Genomic DNA, 13,243 nt, shown 5'->3' with positions numbered 1-13,243 from the left:
GTGGCCTCCCCAGGGGCCACCACCCCTGAACTTTTCACTGCCCTGTGGTGCAACACGTGCACATGACAGAAGTTTGCTTTCACGAATTTGGGGTGCAGTTCCCCTCAAACCCCTGCACCTACCTCCTTGAAACGTAGCAGGCTTTATGCTCCTAGCAGAGGCTACTGTCCCTGCACATTACATCCAAATCAGACAAAAAACAACAGCGTTATAGATATTTCATTGATTCCCCATGATACCCTATGGCCGGATCTCCAAAGCTTTTCCGAAGCGCTTTGGAAAGCCTAACGAAGCCAGCGCTTCGATCCGGACATGCTGCTTCGGATGCCGAAGCGTCCAAAGCTTCTCCAGATCTGAAGCACGGTCCGAAGCCTCGCACAGCCCTAAGCCAACCTGTAACACAAGTGTCCCACTTGGAGGCAAGGCCCTACGAGGAGAGCCGGAGAGACTGAATCTCGTCGGCCGGCACCAGAGGAGGCTGAGAGGTGATCTTGTGGCTGCCTATCATTTCATCAGGGAAGCACAGCAGGGACTAGGAGATGCTCTATTCACTAGGGCACCCCCACCAGTAACTAGGAACAACGGCCACAAATCGATGGAGAGCAGGTTTAGGTTGGACATTAGAAAGAGCTTCTTCATGGTGAGGGTTGCCAGCATCTGGAAAGGGCTCCCAAGGGAGGTGATGCTCTCCCCTACCCTGGGGGGCTTCAAGAGGAGACGGGACCAGACTGGATATGTGCAGTGAAATCCTCTGCAAGGCCCTGGCGATCCCTCCACTCCTGTGACACGATTTCGTCTGCTCCAGTGTATTCCAGGCTCAGCCCATACCTGAAAGGTCTTCCCTTGGCAATAAAATCCTCAGTAAGGGCCTGGGGGTGGTTTTTAGAAGCCATTTACCATGTTGCACATAAGAGAGGATGTTCCCGGCAGGATCCCAGGTACCATCCCTGTCCCAGATGACGTGATGTCCAGGAATCAGAGGGATCTTCAGGCCCCAAGGCTGCAGCAAGAATGATTATAACAAACCTGGCGGCTGCCCTGTCCGCATCACAAAGAGGACTTCCAGCCCCAGCCCCTTTCCCTCAGGGCACCTGGAAAGAGCTCCACATTTAAGGCCTGTGCAGGGGCAGGTTTAACTCCATGGCTGTCTCTGGAGCAGCCAGCAGGGCCCTTTCTCACCATAAGAGTCACTTTACCGCCTCCAGAAATCTTCTTGTGGCAGATCGAGTGACTTCAGCCACAATCCTGGAACAGACACCCCCAAAACAGACTGAGTAGCATCCTCCCTTCTCTGTGCTCTCCCCCCGTGAGGACCACCCAGCTGAGCAGCACATCACCCCCATGCCTACAGCAATGCCCAGGGGGGGTTTATTTAACAGACAGCAGCTGCACTCTGGGCAGAGAAGAAATCTGTCTGACGCCAATGATATCTACTGGCCTCGGTTGGGTGTAAATGGTGTGTTGACCCCGTAGCTTTCTCAGACCATGGACTGGGGAGGACAAGGAAACATGGGACTGGAAGGGACCTCGTTGTTCTTGGCCATATCCTTGCCAGTGCAGGCAATCCCACTATATGATCCCAGGCTCAAATCCGTCAATCTGTATTTTAAAACTACTTTTCCCTCCCACGGGGAACCTGCTCCAGAGCCTCCTGCTCTGATGGTTACAATCCTTCTTCTGAGCTTCAGCCTATTTGTATGTGTGACCCCTATTTCCCCACTTCTCCTGGGGCTGGCATTGTCTTGTCTCTTGTGTGGCTCTTCTCCCTCTCAGCAGTATTTCCAGAGAGCGGTCAGCTCCCTTCTCAGCCTGCCTCTCCCTAGGATGAACAAGCCGCTTCATCCCAGGAAGTCTCTGCTGCTCTTGTTCCACTTCTGGCACGTGGGGGCTCCAATCGCACACGGCCGACTTCCTTCCACAAACAGATGTCTCACATCTGCCTGCACTGCTGCCTCTGCTTTTGTGCGCATGCTTTTCAGCTGTACATTCCCAATGCTGGGGACTCAGGCCTATGCTGTGTGTGAAGGGGAGCTATCACATCACTTGCATGTATATGTAGCATGTACATACAGCAGGTACATCGAGCTAGCACATCACTTGTACGTATATATAGCATGTACATACAGCAGGTACATCGAGCTAGCACATCACTTGCAGGCAATGGGGGTTTTCCAAGAGACTGGAGGCAAAGCGGAGAGGAGATTGCTCACAGACACCAGCTCTGATCTCTCCCTCAGCTACTGAGGAGGTTGCGTGGAGCCACAGCCCCCAGAAGACCAGGGTGGCAGAGCCACGCTGACAGCCCGCTCTGCCTCTCCCCCCAGTCCCTGCATCGGGCAGAGCTGGAGGTCGCTGCATCCCACAATTGCATCCTGGTCCAGAAAGCAAGTCACTGCAGGGAGACCGAGCAACATCAAACTCTCCAGGTGGGAGGCATGAGGAGGAGCGGTGCCCAGGCCACGGTGGGAATCCAGACCAGCGCGCCTTCCCCAGGCAAACAGGTCTCTGGCTCGGACCTGCGCAGTCTCTCTGAACCCCCCAGAGCCGAGATCAGCCCCTTCACGCAAATCTGCCCCTGCTCCCTGCCCACAGGGGCCAGCGGCTCCCAGCTGAGCTTGGCAGGAGGAGTGAGAGTATTCAAGAGGTCAGGAAGTGCAAGCACAGAGGAATTCAGATGTTACCAGGACAAGGGCTGCCTGGGGACCTGCCGGGGGAAGTCAGAGACCATCAGCCCCCTGCCGTGACAGCTCTAATGAATACGTGTGTGCCAGGCCCAGCCTGTATCGGAAATGCTTTCCCCCTGCAGGGGTGTGCTCTGCAGGGCCCGGGGGATGCTAATCCCTCCCTGGCCATTAGACGCCATTTATCACCTTGCACCTGTGGATCCCAGGCACCATCCTTGTCCCAGATGGCCGCAGTGCAAGGCTTAGCGGGGAGCTGCAGGAGGTGCTCTCCAGGCTGCCCGGCTGCCACACGCACATGTGTGCACGCATGTGGCCTCCCCTGCCTGATCGCCCTCCTCCTGCTCCCTCTAGCCCCTTGCAGGCTGGAACTCTGCCAGCCTGCATGGGGAACCTGCCATTTCCGGATGTTTTCTTCTTAAAGAGGCAATCTGGGTTTTTTGCCTTAAAATGAGAAAAAGATGGGTTTCACCACATTTGTCCATGGTGAACAGAAAACCTGGATCTGTGCTTATGAGGAGAGAGGCTGAGGGAGCTGGGCTTATTTAGTCTGCAGAAGAGAAGTCTGAGGGGGGATTTAATAGCAGCCTTCAACTCCCTGCAGGGGGGTGCAAAGAGCACGGACCTGCACTGTTCTCAGTGGTGGTTGATGGCCGAACAAGGAGCAATGGGCGAAAGTTGCAGCAAGGGAACTTTAGCTTACATATTAGGAAAAACTCTCACATGGAGAGTAGTAAAACACTAGAGTAGGTTAACCAGACAGGCTGTGGGATCTACATCCTTGGAGGTTAAGGCCTCGGTAGAGAAAGCTTTGGCTGGGGTGATATAGTTGTGGGTGGGCCTGTTCTAAGCAGGGGGTTGGACTAGACCAGGTGACCTCTTGAGGTCCCTTTCAGCCATCATTGTCTATGATGGGACAAGCCATGTGTCTTACAGGGAAGCTCTTTCCATCCCCATGCCTCAGCCCAGTCTGTCTGTCCACTGCAATCTCAGGGGTGTCCCTCCTGCCAGTACTGTGAAGCCCCACTCCTACCCCTTCAGAATAAAACCCATCACGAGCCACTTTTCCTTTATTATATTTTAATATAATCCTCTTGGGTGGAAGCAAAACAAGGCTCAAGCCATTCTCCAGACTGGGGGGCAGGGAACCCAGCAATGGGACAAGGACAGCCCTCACTCCTGCCTAAAATAGACCATTCCAGTACAACCCCCCTCCCTCCCATTCATATCAATTAAGTCTCTCTCTCCTGGGAAAGCAGCAGGTGTAGAAGAACAGCTCTAAAAATAAACATGTCTTACATTAGACTCCCACCCCACATCTTCAAAGTTCAACCCACAACCATGCCTGTGACCCTGCCCCCTCTACAGAGTCCTTTGGGTGTGGGGGCACGTGAAGCTGTGCAGGCAGGTCTCTGAGAGGGGATGGGCAGGTCCTCGAGGAGCCTCCCCACAGCAAGGTCACTCCCGGGGGCCGGTTAATGCTGACCTGGCCTGAGGCCTCCAGCACCTCCCACTTGCAGTCGAAGTCGCCATTGACCTGGCTGATGGACTGCTCCTCCACCACCCAGAGCTGGCAGCTGGTCTGCGTATCGCATCATGGCTCACGTTGATAACCGCTGTGAAGAGGAGACAGGAGGCAAAGCATGAACGGGGTGGGAGGCAAAGCAGAGGCCATTTCCATGCTGAAGGAGAATGGAAAGACCCCACATTTTCCCCATCAGCCACTGCCAGGACAGGGCTGGGCAGGGAAGGGCACGACTGGGACCCAACGGGGACCCTGGCAGGAGGGCACTGCTTGTAGTATACAAACCCTCCCGTGGGACCCACGGGCTCACCCCCAGCCAAGTAACCCTTCTGCTTCAATGCAGCCCCTTGACGGGAACCCCATCCATGCCAGCCGGGATCTGACCCATGCACCTATTACTACCTTCCTGTGCCTGACAGATGGGACCCATGAGGCCACCCAAGCCCAGTATCGCCATCCACCCTTGAATCCGAGCCATGGGCCCAGTATTCCCCCAACCCCGTCCTCCTCTGACCAGGGCAGTGGACACCTCCCACCATGCTGCTTCCACTCACCTCCATGTATGTGCTGACAGCATCACCCAAGGTATCAATTGACTCAAAGCACAGATGATTTGTGGGTTCATTCTGGGGAAGTGACAGATCCCAAAAAGAAGCCAGGAGTCTTGAGCCACAGAGCCTTCCTCCCACCCCCTGCCCTCCTTCCCTCAGCTAGAAACAGGACCCAGGAGTCCTCCCAAACCATGCCCCTCACTATGGCATGCTGGACAGCACTCCTTTCGAAGAGCCAGAGCAGGGCACAACCTGCAAGTCCTGGTCCTCACGCCTGCTCTGCTCTAACTCGCTTCCTTCCCAGAGCAGCGAACCCAACAGAGCCCCATTCCCATCCCCTGCGTCCATCAGGCTCCCTGCAGGTCAGCTCAGCAAACATCACACGGGTTTTCTGCCCCCCTGGCTAGGAAAGAAAAGGGCCCTGAGATAAGTGGGGTGAAAGGAGCGTCCAACCCCTTCTCCTTCCCCAAAATGCCAGGATCCAACTTCCCACCCACCTCCCTCCACTAAGAGCAGCTCAAGGTCCTGTGCTCCCACCCAGGGGAAGTCTCCGCTCCCTGCCCCAGCTCTCCCCTACATGGCCGAACCCATGGCATTCCCAGGGCCACAGCTCCAGCCTCTCCCTGACTTCTTCCTGTGGCCAGCCCTCACTCCTCGATTCCCAGCCTGTCTCCCCTTTGCCTCAGCCCTCACATCCTGATCAGCCCCCTGCACCCTCAGGCCCTAGCTCCTCCATACTCACCCTCTCCCCCCTGCCTGGAAGCCCCAGCCCCACACCTGACAACCTGCAGATCTGGACGGTGAGGGCATGGCTCTCAAGGCTGAAGCGCCCCAGACACTTGTGAGCATCCTGGTAGGGCAGGTGGATTTGTTTCGGCCATGTTCTCCTCTAAATCTGACGTGGTGATCTGGTGCAGAATGACACTAATTCTACAAGGCAGTGAAGTAATAAATCTTGCAGCATTTCATGTTGAGCAAGATAACGGAGAATACCAAAGAGCGGCGGTTCCCCTACTGTAACGCACTTCTTTGATAGTAAAAGGTGTCTCTAAAGTACTCTATTGCACATATATGATAGTGGATTTACATGATTCTGCTTATACAAGTTTAAATTATTACACGTTTATAGCTAGACAGTGTCAAGAAAATCCTGAGCCTTACAGTAGAATAGGGTAAGTCCTACCTGGATCTTGTCCATCATCAGGTATGAAAGGCCAGCTTCTTCCTCCTCTTCACTCTCCCCCAAATCTGAACCTCCATCATCTTCACCTTGTTTGTACTCTCCTGGTGGACCAGCTTCATCTTCATCTGCTTCATCCTCCTCATCCCCTTCTGAAAGGCAGGTAAATTAATTCCTTACAGCTTTGCTTAAACCTCAGAGGCTTGTTTGTAAATTCATCTTAAATGAGCTTCTGAAATCTGACTCAATTCAGCTACAAAACCTCCTCCAGAAATCTTTAAAAAAAGACAGGACTAGAAGTAACATCCCTCTTTTTCCTCTTTCTATAGGAAGAGAAAACACAGAACTGAATGTGCCACAGCATCGAGTATGAGATGATGGGTATGAAAAAAAAAAAAAAGCTTTTGGTACCAGCAATAAAATAACTGCTATTATATAGTTATAGCTCAGTGTAAAGATGTGTACTCACGTTTTCCTAAGTGCAGCTCTCCTTTAGCTGTGCACAGCATCCATGACTACTCTCTTCGCAAGTGCATTGCCCGCCCCCCCCGCATTACCCAATAGGAGCAGTACGTGATACTGGCCTTCACCTGACACATGTAGCTGATTTGTGCTCCAGCAGTTCCACAGTCACTTTAGTCTGAATTTTCTATTTAGATACTGACTGAATGGCATAACTAATGACTGCATGTTTAGAGAAGTCACCCTCATCATCTTCATCTTTTGAGTTGGGGGCCTCATTACCTTCCTGATCAAATCAATCTAGGTAGGTGATCTCCTGAAGCAGCTCAAAAATCCTTTCCCGGTAATCCTTCAGGTTTGTGATGTCACAGCTGAAGAAGTCCAGGTCTTCAAGTTTTTAAGATTTTGCTAAAAATGAATTAAAATTGCTCACCGAGATGAAATAACTACTTGGTACGTCCAAGTACTGCACTGCTGCCTCCTAAATGCCACTGATTTTGCTGGCTACCTCCCACCACCTCTTCTCCGTTGCTGTTTCCCATCGTACAGAGCTCATTTAAGAAGTCTTCGTGCTGACAGTCAACATCCCTTCCCAAAAGATCAGACACTCTCTCTACACTTCCTTTGAAACAGGTTTGACCCACTTTCCATCCCATTAAAATGTGTGTCTTTGCTTCTGGATGCCCCAAAAGTACATGTGTCTTCAGAAATACGATCCTATAATCACCCAGGGAGATGCAAAGCTCTCCCATTCTCTGAGGTCGGCACAGCCAACTGTCCCAGCGCCGATCCTGCCATGCCTGGTGCACAGACAGTTTTCCATGGCCTGAATGGGGCAGCTGTGGATGTGACGATAGAGGTAATTCTGCTTAGAGTAGATCTGGGTTCTGCAGTCCATTGTAGTCACTAGTTGGCCTGTGTGAGTAGGAAGCTTTGGAGCCACCTCGGAGACCCGGCCATAGGGTATAATGGGGAATGAATGAAATATCTACAGCTGTGTTTTTTGTCTGATTTGGGTGAAACTTGCAGGGGTGGCAGCCCCTGTTGAGAGCATGAAGCCTGCCACGTTTCAAGAAGATCGGTGCAGGGGCTCGGGGGAACTGCACCCCACATTCTTGAAAGCAAAACTCATGTCACGTGTATGTGTTACACCACAGCGGGGTGAAAGCTGCAGGGCTGGTAGCCTTGCCGAGGCCATGAAGCCTGCCAAGCTTCAAGACGATTGGTGCAGGGTTTTGGGGGGAACTGCACCTCGAGCTGCTGACAGGCAAAACTCGTGACATAGATGACCGTGTGTGTTAAGGTGCAGTGGGCTGAAAACTGCAGTGATGGTGGCCCCTGCTGAGGCCACGAAGCCTGCCAGCTGTCGAGGGATTGATGCAGGGCTTCTGGGCTCGGGGGCCTGCACCTCTGGCTGCTGACAGGCAAAACTCGTGACATGGGTGCTTGTGCAACTGTGTCTGTTTTGAGGCATGGGACCTGGGATCACCGCAGGCCTGGCTGCTACCAGTTACCGATTAATCATGATTCACTCAGGGACCAGCTCAATACACAGCACCAAGAACAATCCACTGCCCCAAGACAGACGCCGTCAGTGCACTTAACAAAAGATGAAGCCTCTTCAGACAATCTACAGGAAAACCTGTCTCAGTTCTGCGCATCTCCATTTGATTTTGTAAGCATGAGTGCCTTGAGGCTGGCCACAACCAAAATGGCTCAGGATTAAAAAGTTAAGAGAAAATGTCAAGATGCCGTTTCATAGACACCTTGTTGTAAAAGGAAGGGAATTGGAAAAAAAGAAAATAAAACCCCATAATTTCAAGATGGCTCCTACGTGTCTGGTTATTCCTTAAAACTTGATGTTTTTGCTGGTTGTTAATCCATTTCTTGAGATGTTCCAAACCAGATAACCCCTGGTCACTGAGAAAGGTCATTCATTTAAACTGAAACTGTTTGTATAACAGGATTTTCCCTGTCACTTATGGCTTGGGACCCTCTTCATTTACACAATTAAAAGAATGCTTTGAAGAGGCTGGACTAAGGGGATAAGAAAGGTGTAAAGCAGCAAACAGGGTGCTTCAAGAGAGAAAAATCTCTCTGACACCACCCGCTGTTGTTCCCAAGAAGCTGGCAGAAACAGATCCTCTCCCTTCAAGGATCGTGCTGGGAACTTTGCTTGTCATCAAATCACCGGAGTGCCTGGGAACAGTGACACCCCAGCTCTCGCTCTCTCTTTCTCCCTCTTTCTCTCTTTCTTTTTGTCTCTAGGCATAGCTTTCTGAACCTAAATTGGATTAGTTAAGCTTCAGCTAAGTTTCCCCAAATACTCAATTAAACCAGGGGAATATTGTAATTGTTTTCTTTGTTTCCCCTTGCATGTCTATTACTACTAGTACCATTATAAAACTCATATGCTTCACAATAAATAACTTTTATAGTGAAACTGGTGGTAACTGGATGCATTTTTCCTTCTCTACTTCCCTTCCTCACTTGCTCTGCAGCAACGCTTCTTTTACCTAAGCCAAAGATCCCTGTGAAGCCCAGAAATACTGTGGGGTCCGCTCATCAAGAGGCTACCACTACTAGGACAGTTAGGGCAAAAGATTGGGACGTGCTGAGTTTGAGACACGTAAGAGGATCAGCTTGTATAGGCTGATGGACCCACTTTGGCTCAGGCGTGCCCTAATGAACTGAAAGCTGGCCCATGAGGGTGTCAGCTGGACACCCAGCCGCATTCAGAGGGATTCTGTTCACTGTGTGCTGGTGTCTGACTGCAGTGTAGTGTTACCTTAATGAACTGATTCCTGGCATGTGAAGGTGTCAGCCTGATAAACCTGGCCAGGTCAGGCATGTCATGTTAGTGTGTGTGTGTGCGCACGCGCGTGTGTGTGCGCGCGCGCGTGTGTGTGTGTGTGCGTGCGCACTTGACTGATTTAGTGGCTGGAGGAACCCAGCCCCACTGAAATGGAGTCCTGCAAGATAGCTCCACTGGGGGTGAGGACTTGCAGAAGGCAGAGATACAGTCCGTACAGAAACACAGGTAACACAAGGAGCACATTGATAGAATTGCAAAGACCCTAGAAATGTACCCCTAATAAATGAGCACACCCCAAAGTGACAGGCAAATCTGGTAACAGCTGGGATTATGGCTGGAAATCCATTTTGGGCCACCCCACACCATCTGGGCCAGGCAAGACATTGGTCATCAATTCAGTCTGCAATCTCAGCCCAAATGCCAGGTCTTTAGTCAAGCATGTATACTTAGTACCATGGGAATGGGGGGCTGTTAGTTGGCAGCCTGGCATGAAGAAACCACGCTCTGGTCCGGGCCAGACTGGTCAGTGGTGTCCGGGAGAGTCCTCCGGTGCCATAGAGACATGGTGTGGGGTGGCCCAAGAAGGATTTCCATCTCTAATCCCAGCACAAAAGAAATTCCTTCCTTGAGCCTGTCTACTTAGTACAGTGGGGATGGGGGAACCGGCCCAAACAGTATTTCCAGCCATAACCCCAGTCCAAAACCAGGTCTTTATTTGGGTCCATGTACTTAGTACAGTGGGCATGGGGGGCTGTCAGTTGGCAGCTTGGCACACAAAAACTGCACTCTGGGCCAGGCAAGACTCTGGTTGGGGGGTGTGGGATTGTATCCAGTGCCACAGAGGCATGGTGTGGGGTGGCCCAAAGAGGATTTCCTGTTGACAACCTAGCCCAAAACCCAGTTCCTTATTCAAACCCATAAATTTAGGACACTATTTGCAGGGGCTGCCAGTTCATGGTCTGGCACAGCCAAACCATGTCTTCAGTCAGACAGGACAGCAAGGGAGTGGTTAAGCTTCTGAAAGGGGATGTAGCTCAGTGGTAGAGCGCATGCTTTGCATGTATGAGGTCCTGGGTTCAATCCCCAGCATCTCCACTTGTCATGGGGCAGCAGGGCAGGCCCTACAAAGAGAGGCTAGAAGGCCTGAACCTATTCAGCCTCCACAGGAGAAGGCTGAGAGGGGAACTGATAGCAATTTACAAACTCACTATGGGGGACCAGAGAGAATTGAGGGAGGCTCTGTTCCCCCCAGGGTTACTAGGAATAACACCCTCCAATTGTTAGAGAAAAGGTTCAGGCTGGACACCAGGAAACATTACCCTACACTTAGGGCTGCCAGGCTCTGGAATGGGCTCCCAAAGGAGGTGGTACTCTCCTACCTTGGGCATCTTCAAGAGGAGGCTGGGGTGATATGATCCTGCACCCATTCCTGCCTGAGGGAAGGAGTCAGACCTGATCAGCTGTTTAGGTCCCTTCTGACCCTAAGTACTATGATACTATGACTCTGGTCAGGGAAGAGCAGGAGAGTCCCCTGGTGCAACAGGGGTGTGCTGAGGTGGCCCAGAACAGATTTCCAACCATAATCCCAGCCCAAGCTCCACTTCCTTACTCAAACCCACGTACTTAGTACTGTGGCTGGGGGAGCTGTCAGCCGGCATCCTGGCAGGGCCAAACCACGAGTTGGGCCAGGCAAGCTGTGGTCAGGGGAGTCTGCTGGTACCACAGAGTGATAACGCGGGGTGGCCCAACAAGCATTTCCATCTCTAATCCCAGCCCAAATCCCACTTCTTTATTCAGGCCCCTGTAGTTAGTGGTGTCTGGGCAGACTATCAGCTGGCAGCCAGGCACAGCCAAACCATTTCCTGGGATGGGCAGGACTCTGCGCAGATAACCAGGAGAGTCCCATGTGCCACAGAGGCATGGCGTGGGCTGGCCCAAGAAGGATTTCTAGCCATGATCCCAGCCCTAAATCCGGGTCCTTATTTCGGTCCATATACTCAGCACAGAAACTGGCACGCTGTCAGTTCGCAGTCTATCACGGGCAAGCCGTGTTTTGGGTTGGGCAAGACTGGTGAGAGACGTCCAGCAGAGTCCCCGATGGCGCACAGGTCTGTCATGGGGTGGCCCAAGAAGGATTTCTGGCTAAAATCGCAGCCCCAAAACTAGTTCCTAACTCACGCCCATATATTTAGTACAGGGGCGGGGGGGTGTCAGCTGGCAGCCAGCACGGCCAAACCGCACTTTGGGCCGGGCAACGCTGTGGTCAAGGTGCTCTGGGACAGTCCCCTGTGGCGCCAACAGCCAGTTTGGGGTGGCCCAAGAAGTATTTTGCCCCATAATCCCATCCTAATCTGACCTTTATATTTGATACAGAATATTATTTTACATATTCATTAGCAAATATGTAATGAAATTCTATTTAAGATGTGTAATTCATTAACAACAAGCTTCGATTGGGTGTAGATTAGTTTTGAAAAAGGAACTGGGAAGAAGCAATCAACTTCAGCCTGGTAGGTGGGATGGAGGAGCCGGGGCCCGCAGGCAACTTTGGGCTTCTCCCCAGCCCCCCAAAAAGCAGCCATAGACCTATTTATTTATGTAGTTATTTTTAAAAGGATTTTTACCTCCCCCAAAAACTCACCCCCGACACAACCAAGAAATGCACGGAGGGCGAATTGCAGCGGGTGACCCAGTCTCAGAGTTAACTGAAGAAAAGGGGAGGTGAAAAGAAAAGTTGTTCACCTCCATCGAGTGCAGAAAACACACCGGCTTTCAAAAACAGGAACACTATACAGGCAGTCACAATAATTACAATAATATATAAAGAATAATTACGATATAGCAGTACTGCAATAATAATGATTAGCTGATGCCCAGCCCAGTCGGGTTTCTAGCTCCCGTTCAACTGTTTTAAAAGAAGCTGAATATGCAGAGCGCGTTTTGCGAGCCCAACAGATTTTACAAATAATTTCATTAATGTCATGATAATAATGTTAAAAATCATCTTATTAACGTCATGATAATCATGCACCGTTAGAATGAGAAATAATTAGACTAGTAAGCAACATGAACGTTAATTAGCACTATGTAAACTTACAATAATTAGTGAACAGCCACGTGCAAAAGGTAACACTAAGCACCCGGAGGCGCCGAGGAGGGGGCTCCCCGGATGTTTTGGGGCTGGGGTCGGGAGGGAAGGAGCAGGCGGCCCCGGGGCTCCCGCATGCCGGCTCGGGGCACGTGCAGCGCCGTGTAGGCGGGCGGGCGGCTCCCCGCTGCCTCCCCGGGCGCATCCCGAGCCCCTGCCCGAGCCCGGAGCTGCGCTGCGCCCCGCCCCGCCCCGCCCCACAACTCAGAACCCCGCGCTCCTCCGCGGCCGCTCCCGCACTACGGGTCCCTCACACGGCGCAGGCGCACCCTCGCCCAGGCCACGCCCCCCCGGGCCGGCGGGGCCGGGGCCGGGGCCGGGGAAAGGGCGGGCGCTGCCTCTTTCATACCCGCGTTTATTGGTGGATAGGCGCTGGGCGCCGCAGCAGCTAATTGGGTGTGGCGGACGTCCCTCCGGGCTGAGAGCTTTTAAATATGACCGTAGGCCGCCCTTTTCCGGCACGCGGTCGGGGGACTCGGTTGCGGGCTCGTGCTCCGCTGGTTCCGCGGGCGCCGGGACTGGGCGGGGTCCGGCCTGCAGGCGCGGAGCAGGAAGTGTGTCCCCAGCACCCGAGGGTCCCCCAGCCCTGCTGCGGCAGCGCGGCTGTGCGGAGGGCGCTTTCCTTAGTCACAGCTACAGTTAATTCGTGGATTAAACTCTTTACTCCCGGTAGATGCTGCGGCCCGGTGGCGGGGTGCCGGACGACAGTGGCCGTGTCAGCGCTGCACGCGCGAGGCGTGAGCTGGGCGGTCGCGTAGGAGCTCAGCGAGTTCAGACCGGTCTGAGCTGTCGGGGCTTTCTTAGCAGCAGGAAAAACAATTTTTCCTTGTCAAAAATTCGAGTGAAACGAGTGTTTCTGAGGGGGCTGCCCGTGAGCTAGG

General features: G+C 52.6%; 1 long non-coding RNA gene and 1 other non-coding gene across 3 annotated transcripts; one reads left to right on the top strand and one right to left on the bottom strand.

Moving 5' to 3' along the window:
* Positions 1-3,744: 3,744 nt before the first annotated feature.
* Positions 3,745-12,529, bottom strand: LOC132246503 (uncharacterized). Of its 2 annotated transcripts, XR_009457824.1 has the most exons (4): positions 12,312-12,529; positions 4,761-6,089; positions 4,168-4,297; positions 3,745-3,959 (listed from the first exon to the last, which is right to left on the bottom strand). It is a non-coding gene; the product is annotated as an uncharacterized LOC132246503 (long non-coding RNA). The 2 variants fall into 2 exon arrangements; XR_009457823.1 differs by having other exon boundaries at positions 3,745-4,297.
* On the top strand, positions 10,238-10,309 carry TRNAA-UGC (transfer RNA alanine (anticodon UGC)). The gene has a single exon. It is a non-coding gene; the product is annotated as a tRNA-Ala (tRNA).
* Positions 12,530-13,243: the final 714 nt, after the last annotated feature.

Source organism: Alligator mississippiensis, chromosome 16 (genome assembly GCF_030867095.1).
Source record: "Alligator mississippiensis isolate rAllMis1 chromosome 16, rAllMis1, whole genome shotgun sequence".
Classification (NCBI taxonomy): domain Eukaryota; kingdom Metazoa; phylum Chordata; order Crocodylia; family Alligatoridae; genus Alligator; species Alligator mississippiensis.
The sequence above is the reverse complement of the archived record's forward strand: the minus strand, read 5'-3'. Positions and strand labels throughout refer to the sequence as shown.